The sequence below is a fragment of the Miscanthus floridulus genome, chromosome 8 (genome assembly GCF_019320115.1).
Source record: "Miscanthus floridulus cultivar M001 chromosome 8, ASM1932011v1, whole genome shotgun sequence".
Lineage (NCBI taxonomy): Eukaryota > Viridiplantae > Streptophyta > Magnoliopsida > Poales > Poaceae > Miscanthus > Miscanthus floridulus.
Genome location: NC_089587.1, coordinates 204538682 through 204553463, shown reverse-complemented (window position 1 = coordinate 204553463; position 14782 = coordinate 204538682).

The window sequence follows — 14782 nt, the reverse complement described above, 5'->3', positions numbered from 1 at the left end:
TCATATATTTTTCTATAAAGTTTTTCGAGGATTTAATGCAATTGGTTGATCTCAAGACTGGATTCAATCCTAGAGAGTGTTAAGAACCAATCAAAAGCAAGTAACATCACCTCATGAATCATCACGAGAAGAAAACCCATGATTGATGACTCGGATTAGCCAGCTCTAAAGAAAATATTGGAAGCCCGTTGTGGAAAGGGTTTTGACCGGCTAGTCACATTGCCCATTACGAGTGTGTTACATTAGAAAGTTCCTCAAATTTTCTCAAAAAAAAGTTCCTCAAATCTTGCTTGTTTTAGAGCGAGCTAGTCTCATATATATTCCAATGATGACCGACACGATGTGCGCCTAGGCGGTAGTTTCAGAAGAGAGAAGAGGGTTAGCTGATGAATGTGGGTTGTTCTTTACGTGCTCAAACAAGGGAGGCGGACAAAGAGCAGCGGCTCGACCGCCGACATGCCCACCGCGCGAGGCAAATGTCGTAACGTGCGAGCACATGGAGCCATCCAGCCATCACGCGTTATCATTTGGATTGCCTTCCTGCCGGCTGCTCCAGTTTCATGGCATCCTCAGGCCACGCGCTATCAGTTTCAGTTGGACGCCTAGCCCATCTCGGCATGCACGACTGAACACGATAATGATTCGCAATCACGGGCTATCGGCAATGAGGCTCTCCGCTGCCCGCCCGGACGCCCATAGCCCCATACCTCCACACCCGATGTCCCAGTGCTCACAGAAGCACATGCCAATGCCCAATGATGTCATGCAGTCATGCACTTTCTAGTTTCAGGGCATCAGCTATGATCACTTCCCAAAAAGCTCCCCCTGTCGTCTACCCACTCAAAGCTCACAGATCAGAGGAAAGAAATGCTTCTTCCAGAATTTGGAACCAGAGAAACTACTCTAGTAGCCTCCAATGGCAGAGCTCTAGTTCATCTACTCTAGTAGCCTGGTACGGTTGAGCTCTGGTTCATCTGTGCAATATAGCAAAGAGATTTGTTTTTATCTCTCCTCTCAAAATCTTCTTTTAGAATGTATTTGGTAGCGCTTCTCTGACCGCTCCACAAGCCGCTTCACCACACCACCAACCAACACAACATCTCACGAAACGGCTCCATAACTGAAGTCCCATAAATCCCAGTGACTAGAGCTAGAACACAGAGGAGCTAAAAAATCGAGCTTCATCCATCCCCATCTTTGCTCTCGTGGATCCCGCTGTCCTCGCGCACTGAAGGAGCCAAGGAGGAACCATCGCGGCCCCACCTTCTCGCGCGTCGCTTCCGACGCTGACAATCATGTTCCGTCGCGTCACCAATGAGTGAGGCCATGGAGTCTGCACCGGTGGAGGGCGGCCGACAAAAGAGTCCGGTGTGGTGAAGTAGGGCCGGTGGTTATCATGACGGGGATCATGTGTTTACATGAAAATCTTCATGAGACAAAAAGGAGAGAGGAAACTGGAATTGTGTTAAAGTTGGACTTCGAAAAAGCATACGACAAGGTGAATTGGAAATTACTATTTGAATGCATGGAGAAAATGGGTTTTCAAGTAAGTGGTATTTTTGGATAAAACAAGTTGTTTCGGGCGGTACTGTTAGTGTTAAGGTAAATAATAAGATTGGAACTTACATCAAAAGTTACAAAGGAGTTAGGCAAGGGGGCCCTTTATCTCCTATCCTTTTCAATTTTGTGGCCGATTGTTTGACTAGAATGATTCATAAAGCTCAAGAGAATGACTTAGTTACAGGTTTGATTAGTCATATTATTCCCAAGGGTGTGGCAATTTTACAATATGCGGATGATACTATTCTTTTTCTTAAACATGATTTGGATAGAGCTACTCATTTGAAACTCTTGTTATACTTATTTGAGATGCTTGCTGGGCTCAAAATCAACTTTAATAAGAGTGAAATTCTGATGATAAATGATGAGGAAAATTGAGGACAACAGTATGTTGAAACTTTTAACTGTCAGGTTGGTCTTTTCCCCATTAAATATTTTTTTTGACGGTCAACGGGGGGGGGGGGGGGGGGGAGGCGTTCCCCACCTGATTTATTTGATTGGTGAGGCTCTTAATGTCCTCATAATTTACAGATATAGTTTTAGGAAGCACTTCGGCTCTTGCCGTATTCTAAGCAGTTCATACAGCGTAAGATCCTACGTTTCAGCCCTGGCCGGTTCTAGCCATTTCGAATCTATTACACCATATGTCGGCGACTTGCTTTCTCTTTGTTGGAAGTCTGAACCTCCATTCTTGAGCAGCAGTCTTGCATTTCGTTATGAGCTGATCAACCGAAGTTGATTCTTGTCTGAAGACCTTTGCGTTCCTGGTCTTCCCAGAGTTGCCAGCAACCCAACGCAATGAAGGCCGAGAACTCTTCAGTGGGTATTCCTCCATTCGTTGATATGGTATGCAGAGATTGAGTTGTGAGCTGCAGCATCTGCGGTAGCTGAAGCCTCTGCCAGAACATAGTCGCAATGTGGCAGCCGTTGATTATGTGCTCAGGTGTTTCATCTTGCTCATTACATACCTCACATGTTTTATCAACCAGTATTCTCTTTTTATGTAGCACCGATCGTGCATGAATTCTTCCTTGAAGTAGAAGCCACATGAATAGCTGCACTCTAGGTGGCGCATGGTTGCCCCAGACAAAATTGGCCCTTGGATCATCAGGTTGTCCCTTGGCCTTCAGCAGTTTGTAAATAGCAGTACTATCCAACCCTGACTCTCCCTTGGTAAATAATGATTTCCGTTGGTCCGGTGCTTGCGACAGTGTGGTTTCCCTAATGATCTGTAGTAGATGATGCAGTTCCGAGCGTGCCCTTTGAGACAGGCGCGGAACCAGAGTCCTCTGCAGTCCGGTGTTGATCATCTGGGAGACCGTAGCCTCCTTGAACGTACAGTGGCTGAAGATTGCCGGATAAGTGTCAGCAAGAGCCTCATCTCCATTCCAAACGTCAGACCAAAAGGAGCAGCTGTTTCCATCTCCGAGGGCAACAGATGTGATTGCTTGATAGAGCGGTAGAATTTGTCGAAGCACCCTCCAGTGGTCACCATGAATATCCCCAATGAGCGTTGCAGTTGAAACCCGTCCCTATACCCATTGTGCCCATGCTAAAACTTCGGAGTGATGAAGCTTATGTATTAGTTTTAGCAGCAGGCATATGTTTTGTGTGCCCATGTCCTTGATCCCCAGACCTCCCAGGTCTCTTGGCTTGCAGACATTGCTCCATGCAACTAGGCAGTTTGCCGGGTTTGCCTTCCCTGTTTTTTCTGCACTCCACAGAAAGGCACGTCTTCTTCTATCAAGCTGATCGATCACTGATGGAGGCAGCTGCAGCGAGCTCATGAAATAGACCAGTTGAGAGTCCAAAACCGAGTTAACCATCACAGCTCTACCCATAGTGTTCAGTAAGCCTGCTTGCCAAGTACTAAGATATCTGTCAGTCTTCTGGATATAAGGCGTGTAAGCTGACATTGGTAGCTTGTTCACGGAGAGTGGCAGCCCCAGGTAAGGCTGTGGGAAGGATTCCTGCCTGCAACCCAGAAGCTGAACACATTCCAGGGTTATAATGTCAGTCATGTGGATTGGCACCAACGTGCTCTTGCAATAATTTATATGCAATCCAGAGAAAGATGCAAATTCATCAAGAATGGTTTTTAGAGCAGCAACCCCAGCGGTGTTGCCTTGAAGGACAACTAACGTGTCATCCGCATATTGGAGTGCTGCACATGGTAAGCCGTCCTCCGTCGGGTGTTTTATCTCCGCACATCCAGCAATCATACGCTGAAGAGTCTCCGCAACCAGCAAGAAAAGGTAAGGTGAAATCGGGTCACCCTGACGAAGGCCTCTCTTGCAATTGATCCAAGGTCCCGGGCATCCATTTACTAGTACTACTAATTTCGAGGAGGTCAGTAGAGATCTGATCCACTGAATCCATTTGTCATTGAAACCCCTCGCTGATAGTATACTGAATAACCCCTCCCAGTTCACTGTGTCGAAGGCCTTGGCAAAGTCCAGTTTTAGAACTATTGCGGGTTTCTTTCTCTTGTGACAAACTTGTACCAGTTCCAAAGCGTATACGAAGGTATCAGCGATGGATCTCCCCTTGATGAAACATGTCTGTTTGATGTTTATAAGCTTTGGAATCTCACCCTGTAGTCTCATTGTCAGCACTTTTGTGAGTATTTTGATGCTGCAGTTCTGTAAGCATATTGGCCTAAATGAGTCAACATCCACCGCTGCCGGCTTCTTGGGTATCATCACCATATGCGATCTGTTAATCGGATCCAGTCTGAGCTGCCCCCCATGAAAAGCACTCATGAAGTTCATAACCTGCACCTTTACTGTCTGCCACGCTGCTCTGTAGAAGGCCGGTCCGAAACCATCAGGTCCCGGAGCACTGTTCACGTTCATTGATAACATAGCTGACTTTGTTTCTTGCTCAGTGAATGGTGCTGTTATCGATGTGCTTGGTGTGGTCGTGTCTCCGTAGATGTGCAGCAGATTTGAGGGCACGGAGACACCGGGTACCCTGATAATTGACTTGAAGAAATCTATCATAGCCGCTATCTTGCCCTCATGGGGTACCTGTTAGCCCCAGCAGGCTTAAAGTCAGTTATTGGTCGCCATTAGTTGAGAAAGGAAATAAAAGGCTGGATGTTTGGAAGGGTGGTACTCTATCCATTGCTGGAAGTGCAACCCTCACAAGTGCTAGTCTAACCAATTCTCCAATATATCATATGTCGGTTTATTTACTTCCTAAGTCAACCATCAGTAGCATGGACAAGACTAGGAGAACTTTTTTCTGGCAAGGTGGTGGAACCAAAAAAAAGTATCACTTGATAAAATGGGAATCAATTTGCAAAAACAAGAAGAAAGGGGGTCTGGGGATTAAGGATCTGAAAAAGTTGAACATTAGCTTGATGTGCAAGTGGTTGTGGAGGTTAGAAACTGAGGAAGGTTTGTGGCAAGAAATTGTTAAGTACAAATATTTGAAAAATAAATCAATTCATGAAGTTAATCATAGATTAAATGATTCTTCAATTTGGGTTGATTTGTTAAAAGTCAAAGACATTTATTTGCAAGGCAGAAGTGTGTCCTTTGGGAAAGGGAACTTAACTAGATTTTGGTTTGATCCCTGGGTATATAAGGATCCTTTATATTTATCTGCTCCCCTTTTATTTGAACTCTGTGAGAACAAAGAAATTACCGTTGCTCATTTCTTAAGTGGTTCAGCAATTACGTTTAGGAGATGGCTATTTGATGATTTAAGAACTTGTTGGAATAGGATTTTACAGGATACTTTAAACATCCAGGTAGTTGATAGAGATGACATGGTTGTGTGGAAAATTGGGAAGAAAGGAAAGTTTACTGTTTAACTAGTTTATGATGCTCTTACAAATTCTCATACCAGGATATATCACAAATGAATCTGGAAAGGTAAGATTCCAGAGAAAATTAAGATTTTTCTGTGGCTTTTAGCAAATGATGCTATTCTCACTAAAGAAAATTTGAGGAAAAGGGACTGGCAAGGGGATCCTAGCTGTGTGTTTTCTGATTCTATTGAGACTGTTTCGCACCTTTTTTCCAATGCCCTGTTGCTAAGATTATCTGGGTGGTAGTGGCTAAGTGTTTTGGAGCTCCTAATGTTCCTACAAATCTCGAGCAATGTTGGCTATGGTGTGAAAAGTGGTTTCCGTTTGGTAAGAAGTTTCACCCCTAGGGGGTGGCTACCGTTTGTTGGGCGCTATGGAAATGCAGAAACAAAGTGGTGTTTGAGAAGAAAGTTGTGAAGAATCCACTGGAAATAATATGTCATTCTTGCGCGCTCATGATTTATTGGTCAGGTCTATTTGCAGAACTTGAAAGAGATCAGTTGATCGAGGGCGCCAATACAACACTAAGGGTCGCCAAGGAAGTCTTCGCGGCTCAAACCACAAGACAGGTGAACCAGCTGCTTCTGGAAGATGGAAATCAATCGGAGCAGGCCGAAGACTCTAAGTAACTCCAAGACTTCGAGATGGTCAGAATGATGGAATGTGACAGTTGTTAGATTGATCTCTAACCTAATTGGACCCAATGACCCAGTTGGCCTTTGATTTGCGCCCTGATCGGAGGCGTCCAGCCCACCATGGCTAGAGGGCCCCTATCACCCTGCGCTATATAAAGACGTGGGGGCCAGCGGCTCTAATCACGAGGTTGACCTGAGCCGACCTTCCCACCGACAAACCCTAAACCTGATCTAAGTGAGGGGCGCAGCTAGTGACGGAAAGTGCCTCCACCGCTGCACTGTGCCGCCATCGATCTTCACCGACCGTCGCTGCCCGTGCGCAGACATCACCAACAAACCCGATGGCTGCCACCGAACCCTCCCCCTCCTCGGTGTCAGGTTCAGCACCATCTCCCTGTCTCTCTCTAGTTCGTTCTACATGTATTAGGATCTACTGCTTCACCTTTTATACCGAATAGGACAAGTCTATGGCTAGATCTATGATCCCTATGATCCAACAGTTTAACAATGGTACCAGAGCCAGGTTTGAGTATAGATCTAGCATATTAGTTTCAATCCTTTAGGATCTGAGAAAAGGAAAGAGGGTTCGGATGAACCCTAACCCTAACTGGGTTAAGGAAAGAGGGTTCGGTTGAACCCTAACTTCGATCCCTTTGGATCTGAGAAAAGAAGAGGGTTCGGTTGAACCCTAACCCTAACTGGGTTAAAGAAGAAGCAGGGCTCGTTTTCATGTCAAAATCGAACCCTAAAACCCAAAATCAATTCAGGAAAAAGAAAAATAGTGTACAACCCTAACCCTAACCCTAATCCCCAAATCGGTTGAATCAGAACCAAAAGAGAACAAGAACCAAAGAAGGGGGAGGGGAAGAGGGAAACCCAGAGGGATTACCTCGCCGTTGTGCAGAACGGCGTGCGGGAAAAAGAGGGCTGAACCCAGGGGGAGCTGCTCGCCGAAACTGGCCATAGGGGCGTCGCGGCCAGGCCGCTCAACAGCGGCACGCTCACCCGCTGGGGAGCGCGCACGCCGGCGAGGGGGCTGGCGACGATGCCAGGGGCTCTCTGCTCGCTCTCGCCGTCGTTGCTCATCGCTCGGTGTTGCGGTACTGAGGAAAGAAGAGAGAGTGGAGTGAGGCGAAGAGAGAGAGAGAGGGCCAGGAAGAATGAGCTAGGGTTTTCCTCGGGAGCGCGCTGCGTCGAGTTTTATTCCGAGCGAAACGCGCGGGTCGTCGTCGGATCTGGACGAACAACCGAGATTGAATGGGCCAGCGTCCCGGCTTAGGCGGGCGCGTAGGCGCACGGAGCTTTGCTAGCCCAGGCCCACGTTGTGGCTTGGGTGCGGCCTGCGCGCGCGCGAAGAGGTGGGCCGAGCCGGCTTTTGCCGGTTTTGAGCCGAAACAGTAAAGAATGAGCTCGTTTTTGTTTTTTCTTTTTTTCCAGAAAATTGAAAAAATAGAAATTGGCTCAAAAGAAAATAGAAAAGAGGATTTTCCTGTGGGTAAAATTCATCAAATTGAATTATTTTCCGCTGCGTATGTAAAGATGTTATTTTCATTATTAAATTCGAACCAACGGAAGAATTTAATTTTGAAAAATAGATATGCTTTAATTGATCATAATATTGTTATTATTCTGACCAACGTTGATTAATGGCAATATTATGATGTTTTGTCTTGCATTAATTCTATTTCTGCCCAATAGTGATGTAGAATTAGTATAGAGAATAATTGTATATTTTAATTTTAACCAACGTTGGAACTAAGGCATGCAATTGTTATTGTTATTATTTATGTTCTCACACTATTTGAATTATATTTTTAGGCAGGTACAACTTGATGAGTTGTATCAAAGAGATCCCCACTCTAAAAGGTGATAACTACATTGAGTGGAAGAAAAAGATCGACCTGGCTTTCATCCTCGCTGAGGTGGACTGGGTAGTCACCACACCGTATCCCACAGAGCCTGTGGCATCGGTGCGGGAGACAAACGAGGCTGATGCCGCCTGGGCAACCAGAGAGAGGGACTTTGCATCCCAAAGAATGTCCTATGACCTTGAGCATAGGAAATGGGTCACTGCTAACGAGAAGTGTTTGGCTGTGATAAAAAAACACGATTGAGCCTGCAATTATGGGCTCAATCCCATAGTGTGACACCGGCACTAAGTATCTAGAAAGAATAAAGAGTCAGTTCACTGGCTCTTCAAAGACATATGCTACCTAACTGATAAAAGCAGCTGGTGACAGAGAGATACTCAGACAATGGTGGCATTAGAGAGCACATACTAAGGATGAGCCATTTGACATCCAAGCTAAAACCAATGGATCTGGCTCTCTAGGATGAGTTCCTTATCCATCTGGTTTTTGCTTCCTTGCCAAAAGAGTTTGACACTTTTGTTGTCAACTATAACATATAGCCCGAGAAATGGGACATAGAGAGGCTCATGGCTATGTGTGTGCAAGAGGAGAGAATGAAAGCTGCCAATGGTGGCACTATCAATTATCTGAAAGATAACAAGAAAAAGAATACTAATGCCAACTTCTCCTCAAAGTCAAAGGGAAAGGGTCCCATGCTGCATCAGCCTCAGCAAAACAAGTTCACAATAGAGAAAGATTAATGTCTCCACTGCAAGAAGATGGGACATTATAAGAAAGATTGTCCCGATTACCTAAAGATGGTCATGGCAAAGAAATGTGAGAACATTATTACGTTCATAAATGAATCCCTGTATGTAAAATATTCGAAATCTACTTGGTGGATTGACTCAGGTGCAACGGTTCATGTTGCTAATTCTTTACAGGGATTCCGTTCGACGAGGACTACGCAAAGAAGCGAAAGACACGTTAAAGTCGCAAATAGAGTCCAAGCAGAAGTTGAAGCCGTTGGCGATCTTACTCTAGAGCTAGCTGATGGTTTCAAACTCTTACTTAGAGATGTTCTTTATGTTCCCTCCCTACAGAGGAATTTGATTAGTGTTTCATGTTTGGACAACGATGGTTATGATTGTCATTTTGGAAATGGCAAATGTAAGATAACATATATTGATGCATGTGTTGGTCATGCTATCTTACAAAATGAGCTTTATTTGTTATCACTACGTGATGATGTGAATGTTGTATGCGATAATGGGAACGTTGTGTGCGACAATGTGAATGTATCATCATCTGCGGATGTAAATAGAAAACGAAAGAGAGCTCACGATGCGTTGTCAAAATTATGGCACTGTCGTTTAGGCCATATTTCGAGGGAGAGAATAGAAAGACTAGTTAAGAATGATATTCTTTCTCCATTAGAGCTCTTAGATTTAGAACAATGCAGAGATTGCATAAAAGGAAAGTATGTAAAGAAAATTAAGAAAGATGCCAAACGAAGCACGGGAATTCTATAGATTATTCACACAAATATCTGTGGTCCTTTCCCCGTAAAGAGTGTGGATGGTTATGATTCATTCATAACATTCACAGATGATTACTCCCGTTATGGCTATATGTATCCAATCAAAAAAAGAACAGAAGCATTGGATAAATTTAAGATATTTAAGGCAGAAGTTGAAAACCAACACAATTTAAAGATTAAGATAGTTAGGTCCGACCATGGAGGGGAGTACTACGGTTGGCATATCCCATATGGCCAAGTTTCTGGGCCTTTTGCAAGGTTTTTCCAAGAGAATGGCATAGTTGCCCAGTATTCAACACCGGGCGAACCTCAACAGAATGGAGTAGCTGAAAGACGCAATCATACCCTGATAGATATGGTGCGCAGTATGATAAGTTACTCCACCTTACCATTGAGCCTATGGATGGAGGCGTTAAAAACCGCCATTCATATTCTCAATAGAGTACCAAGTAAATCGGTGCCCAAAACACCGTATGAGTTATGGACAGGAAGGATACCCTCACTTAACCACTTGCGTGTGTGGGGGAGCCCTGCTGAGGCTAAAGTATTTAACCCAAACATTGAGAAGCTAGATCCTAAAACAGTGAGTTACCATTTTATTGGCTACCCAGAAAAGTCAAAAGGTTTTCATTTCTACTGTCCAGATAGACATACAAAGTTTGTGAAAATGAGACACACTGTCTTCCTAGAGGATGAAATGATGAGGGGGAGCATGGTAACTCGAAAAATTGACCTTGAAGAAAGCGGGTGTATGCACCCACTCCGATGATTCATGAGCCATTTTTCTCACTACCTGTTGTCGCTGCACTGACAGTGCAAGACACTATGGTGCCAGCACCTGTTGTTATCCTGCCTGTGGCAACAATGAATAATGATGAGGAACCTGTTCTTCAGGATCTTATAGAACCTATTGCCACAAATGAGGGGAGCAACAACTGTCGCAGAACCGACCAATTTATAAGAGTACAAGTACAATGGCAGCCCGCAAGCGGTCGCACTGTCATACTTGAACCCATATAAACCCGATAGTCCGTCGAGTACCCCGACGGGTCTCGATAAATGATTTACAACAACCAAGATCGTACATGATTCAACATATATGTCACATATTACATAAAGTTCACAGATACATTTCCATCATCAGAGTATGAAACAAAGTTATTACAAACCAAGTTTAATGGATAAAAGCGGAAGCAAAATAAGTTTGAAAGTAAAGTTTCCAACATAGTTAAATACAGTGCCAACATATGATCACGGTCCACAAAAGCATGTAGAAGGATTAATAAAGAAGTCTGCCCAAGGCTTACTCCTCATCCACAGCGGGATAGAAGCAACTCTTGCAATAACCATGATACACAGTGCCATCTGCAACAATGGGAAAACAAAACCCTGAGTACGGGAAGGTACTCAGTTAGACTTACCCGTCATAAACCAGAAATAAAATGACTCCAAGGATCATGCAAGGCTGTATAAGTGGATGTAGCTTAGCAACAATTTGCATAAAAAGCAATTAACTCAATTATATAATTATAATCATGTTATCAAGTTAATTATGACTATCCATCTCTAAATTAGCAACTATCCTGTGCCAAACATGTGGTATATCATTTTAATAACATACAATAGTAACCATAGCAGGTATTGTAATTCCATATTCATTCGAACCATCATATTCCATAACACAGTTACTACGATGCTGGAGCTAGCCAAGTTTCTCACTATCTGAGAGAGACGGCGATTCGAATTGATTTCAACCAGCTGGGAATTTATTTCTAACACAAACCTAGGCAGATCGGATCATTAGTCGCCTTAGGTCACCTTTGGTACAACTCAGGTCCACATTTTGTGGGTTCGTACCGCACCGCACAATCAGGGACACCAAATGCCAGGACGTTCACGCCTAGCCTACCCTTGGGCTTAGTCTGGCTCCCTGCAAGGGGCGCACAACAGAACGGGCCCTGGCCTAAATTGAGCTACTCGGCTTCGCGGTCAGAACGAGTTATCCGGCTAGCTAAGTGATAGGCATGCGTTCAATCTTGTTAGAAGTTCCAACAATGGTACGGTCCTTGATCGGCACAGACGGAATCACATGAGTCAACCTACACATAGACTCCACTCGACCTTGATTTTCTTTTACCCCATGGTTCTGTTCCACGATAGCAAATATAGCCAACCGTGCTTCGGTATCCACCTATATCTCGCAGGTGACAGGAAATCACCTGACTTCTACCGGTCTAAGCATGGCTAAGCATATATTCGATCCTAGACCTACATTGGGTTAAAGGTGTATATATCTAGACAAGGAATTTTATATGCATCAAGTGGTTCCAATCGACTCTTATAACCTAATGCATCAATCATAAGGACTTGAGTAATATTTTGTAAAATACTGGGAGACTTAGAATGCTCCGGGGCTTGCCTTTCAGAAAGGAAGTGGGGCGGTGATCAGGGCACTCTGAAAGCTCTTCTAGGTTTTGCTCCTCGCCTTCAGGAGCTGCGGCTTGAGGATTCTCCTGCTGGTCCACTTCCTCTACTTCGTCGAACTCCAGCAATGTTATCTCCTTCGTCGATCCTGGATGCATGAATATGACATAAGATATTGCGAATGCATACATGCCGACAAGTATAGTATGATGCTATATGAAGAATGCATTCTTGTAAGTATTCTTAATAGCATGTTGTTAAAGTAATAACAAGTGTTTCACATTTTACTGAGTATGTGCATATCTCTTCTTAATTACTAAATCAGACACCTCAACAATTCATTTACTACACTACAAAACAGCAGCTACTTGTTTTACTCATAACTGAAGTTCTACTTATCCAAATGCGGTGATCTTGGACTTTCTGGAAAACTTATAAATTTATCTACAACTTTCCTTTAATACTCTCACTGTGATTCAGGAGTTAAATTGGGCAAACAAATCACTCAATCAAATCTGTCCAGAAAGTAAACCTCTCAGATAGCAAACTTGTAACAGCTAGAACTCAAAAACCCTAAGTCCTATGACTGTGAAAATTTAACACCAGGTAGATTAGCAAGTTATCTACAACTTTCTTATTAACAAGTTTTACAGTAGAGACCATTATCTATATGAAATCATTCATGCGATCAAAACTATACATGCAGTCTCGTATTCAAATGATAAAGCGATAAATAGTCATTTGTATACAATCAATGGCTTCTAAACTTTACCATTGATCTCAACAGTTACTATGCATCATAAGAACCATAGAAAACATCGTGCTTAATCACAATCTAATTATTTCAATGCCTTTCTTGTTTTAATGAAATAATTAGGGTAAATAATAAACATATACCAAATGTGCATCATAAATTTTCAAAAATTTACAGTGCCTTACTAATGCTACCAATAGACTACTGTGAAAATTTCATTCCATTTTAGCAAATAAAACACCCTACACAAAAATGACAAGGCATAAGGGCTTGAAATTGCATAAATAGAAAATCCTAGTGAAAAGTGTCAAGCAACAGATTTTATATTTTTCCTAGCATCCATATGTTACTAGGACAACCTCCAATAAATTTCATCAATATTGGATTCATATTTAATTTATAAAAATTCATACAAGGATTACCTAATTATAAAGGAAAATCTATAACTACAAATCTAAACAGGCACTGACCCACAAATTTTTACCAGAGCTTATACTTGTCAAGAATAGCTCACCACATAAATTTCATAATTTTTGGAGCACAGAAACTCTAGATATAAAATAAACAAGTTTACATACATTCAAAAACACATTTCAAGTTTTAATTTAAATCCTCCAAAAATTCTACTACAAGTGTTAATATCATATTTTTCCTAAATACTACACTTCCTAAGGAACACTACAAAATTTAGTTCACAATTTTTGAATCTACACAGCTCAACTTATCAAATTTCAAAGATGCACATAAAACAGGAAATAAATGAACTGGTTTTCTATACAACTGTCACTGACAATGGGGACCCACTGGTCAGTCGGCCCCATCGGTCAGTGAGGCAAAATAGAGCCGGTGGCGATGCTCGACGCTGGTTGGCTGCGGCTCATCGCCGATGAGCTCACCGGCGGTAGCGACTACACCTACTCGATCTACTCATCAATCCGCATCCGGTGGTGGTCTTTGCATGGCCGGAAGAAGCACGGAAGCACCTCACCGACGACCATGGTGGGCGGCGGCGATGGCGCGGCGGTACGCCAGCCAACTCCGGCCAACTCCTGGCAAAGCGATGGTTTCCTAGTCTATGGGGAGGCCCAACGGAGCTTAAGGAGGCGACCACGACGCGGTGGATGCTACGGTAGATCTAGGCCACATGCATCGTAGCACGACAGAGCTCTGGCAGTGACGCACCCGTGGTGGCGCAACGTGGATGACAGCTTACCTGAGGCACGATTGCGAGCACTGCAAGGTGGAAACAGTGGAGAAGGTTGAGGCGGAGCTGCGAGCACGACCGATTGGAAACTGGGGCGGCGGCGAGCGCAGGCGAGCTCGGTGGAGCAGCTATGACGGCAATGGCGCTGGCAGCCGCTGTGGTGGCTGCACTAGGGCAAAGAAGGAAACCAAACACGAAATGGGAGCACAGGGCAGTGCGGGCGAGCGCGGGGCTTGATATAGTGCGCTTTGGCCCATCGTGGCCGCGCTGGGCAGGGCACCGGTGACGCGAGGCCATCCCCACGTCCACGTGGTGGCATTGTCCTGGCGTCGGTCGGCCACTGATGCTGGTTCAGTTCAGACATCAGCGCTGATCGAGCAGCCTGACAGTGAGATTTGGTGACGCTCGTTCTCTTAAACCGTGTAGCAAAATCAAAAACAGTCAATAACAAACTTGTAGCTCTATGTCCCAGTTTCAAATGTTCTTAAAGGATTATGTTCCAACTCTCAACCGAGACCGAGTTAAATCATCCCCAAAGTCAGCTCGTCAGACTGTCCAAGCATCCAGACTTAGAAATATTAGCTAAGTGTTAGAAACAGTGCATTTTTTTTATTTTTGTGAGCTCTAAAAGACTAAGCTATGCACCTTATCATCTCATGACCCAAAAATAAAAGTTGTTCCCCATGTCAAATACTACAACTTTGCTTTAGTGACCACCTACTTGCAAGATCTCTAGCATATGATTCAAACTTGGTCCAACATGCCTTCATTCAAAAGATGACTTGTACTTGAACCATGACCTAGTGACCCATTTACCCCTAACCATGAATACCAAAGTTGTTCATCATGATCTTCTAAACATGTTTAAGCTATTGGTAAGGTCACACACTCATTTCATGCCTTGGTCACACATAGGGCTATCCAGGTCAACACATATAACATCACTTAAGTACTTGATCATGAAAGGTGACCTTCATGAACAATGTTCCATTTGTTAA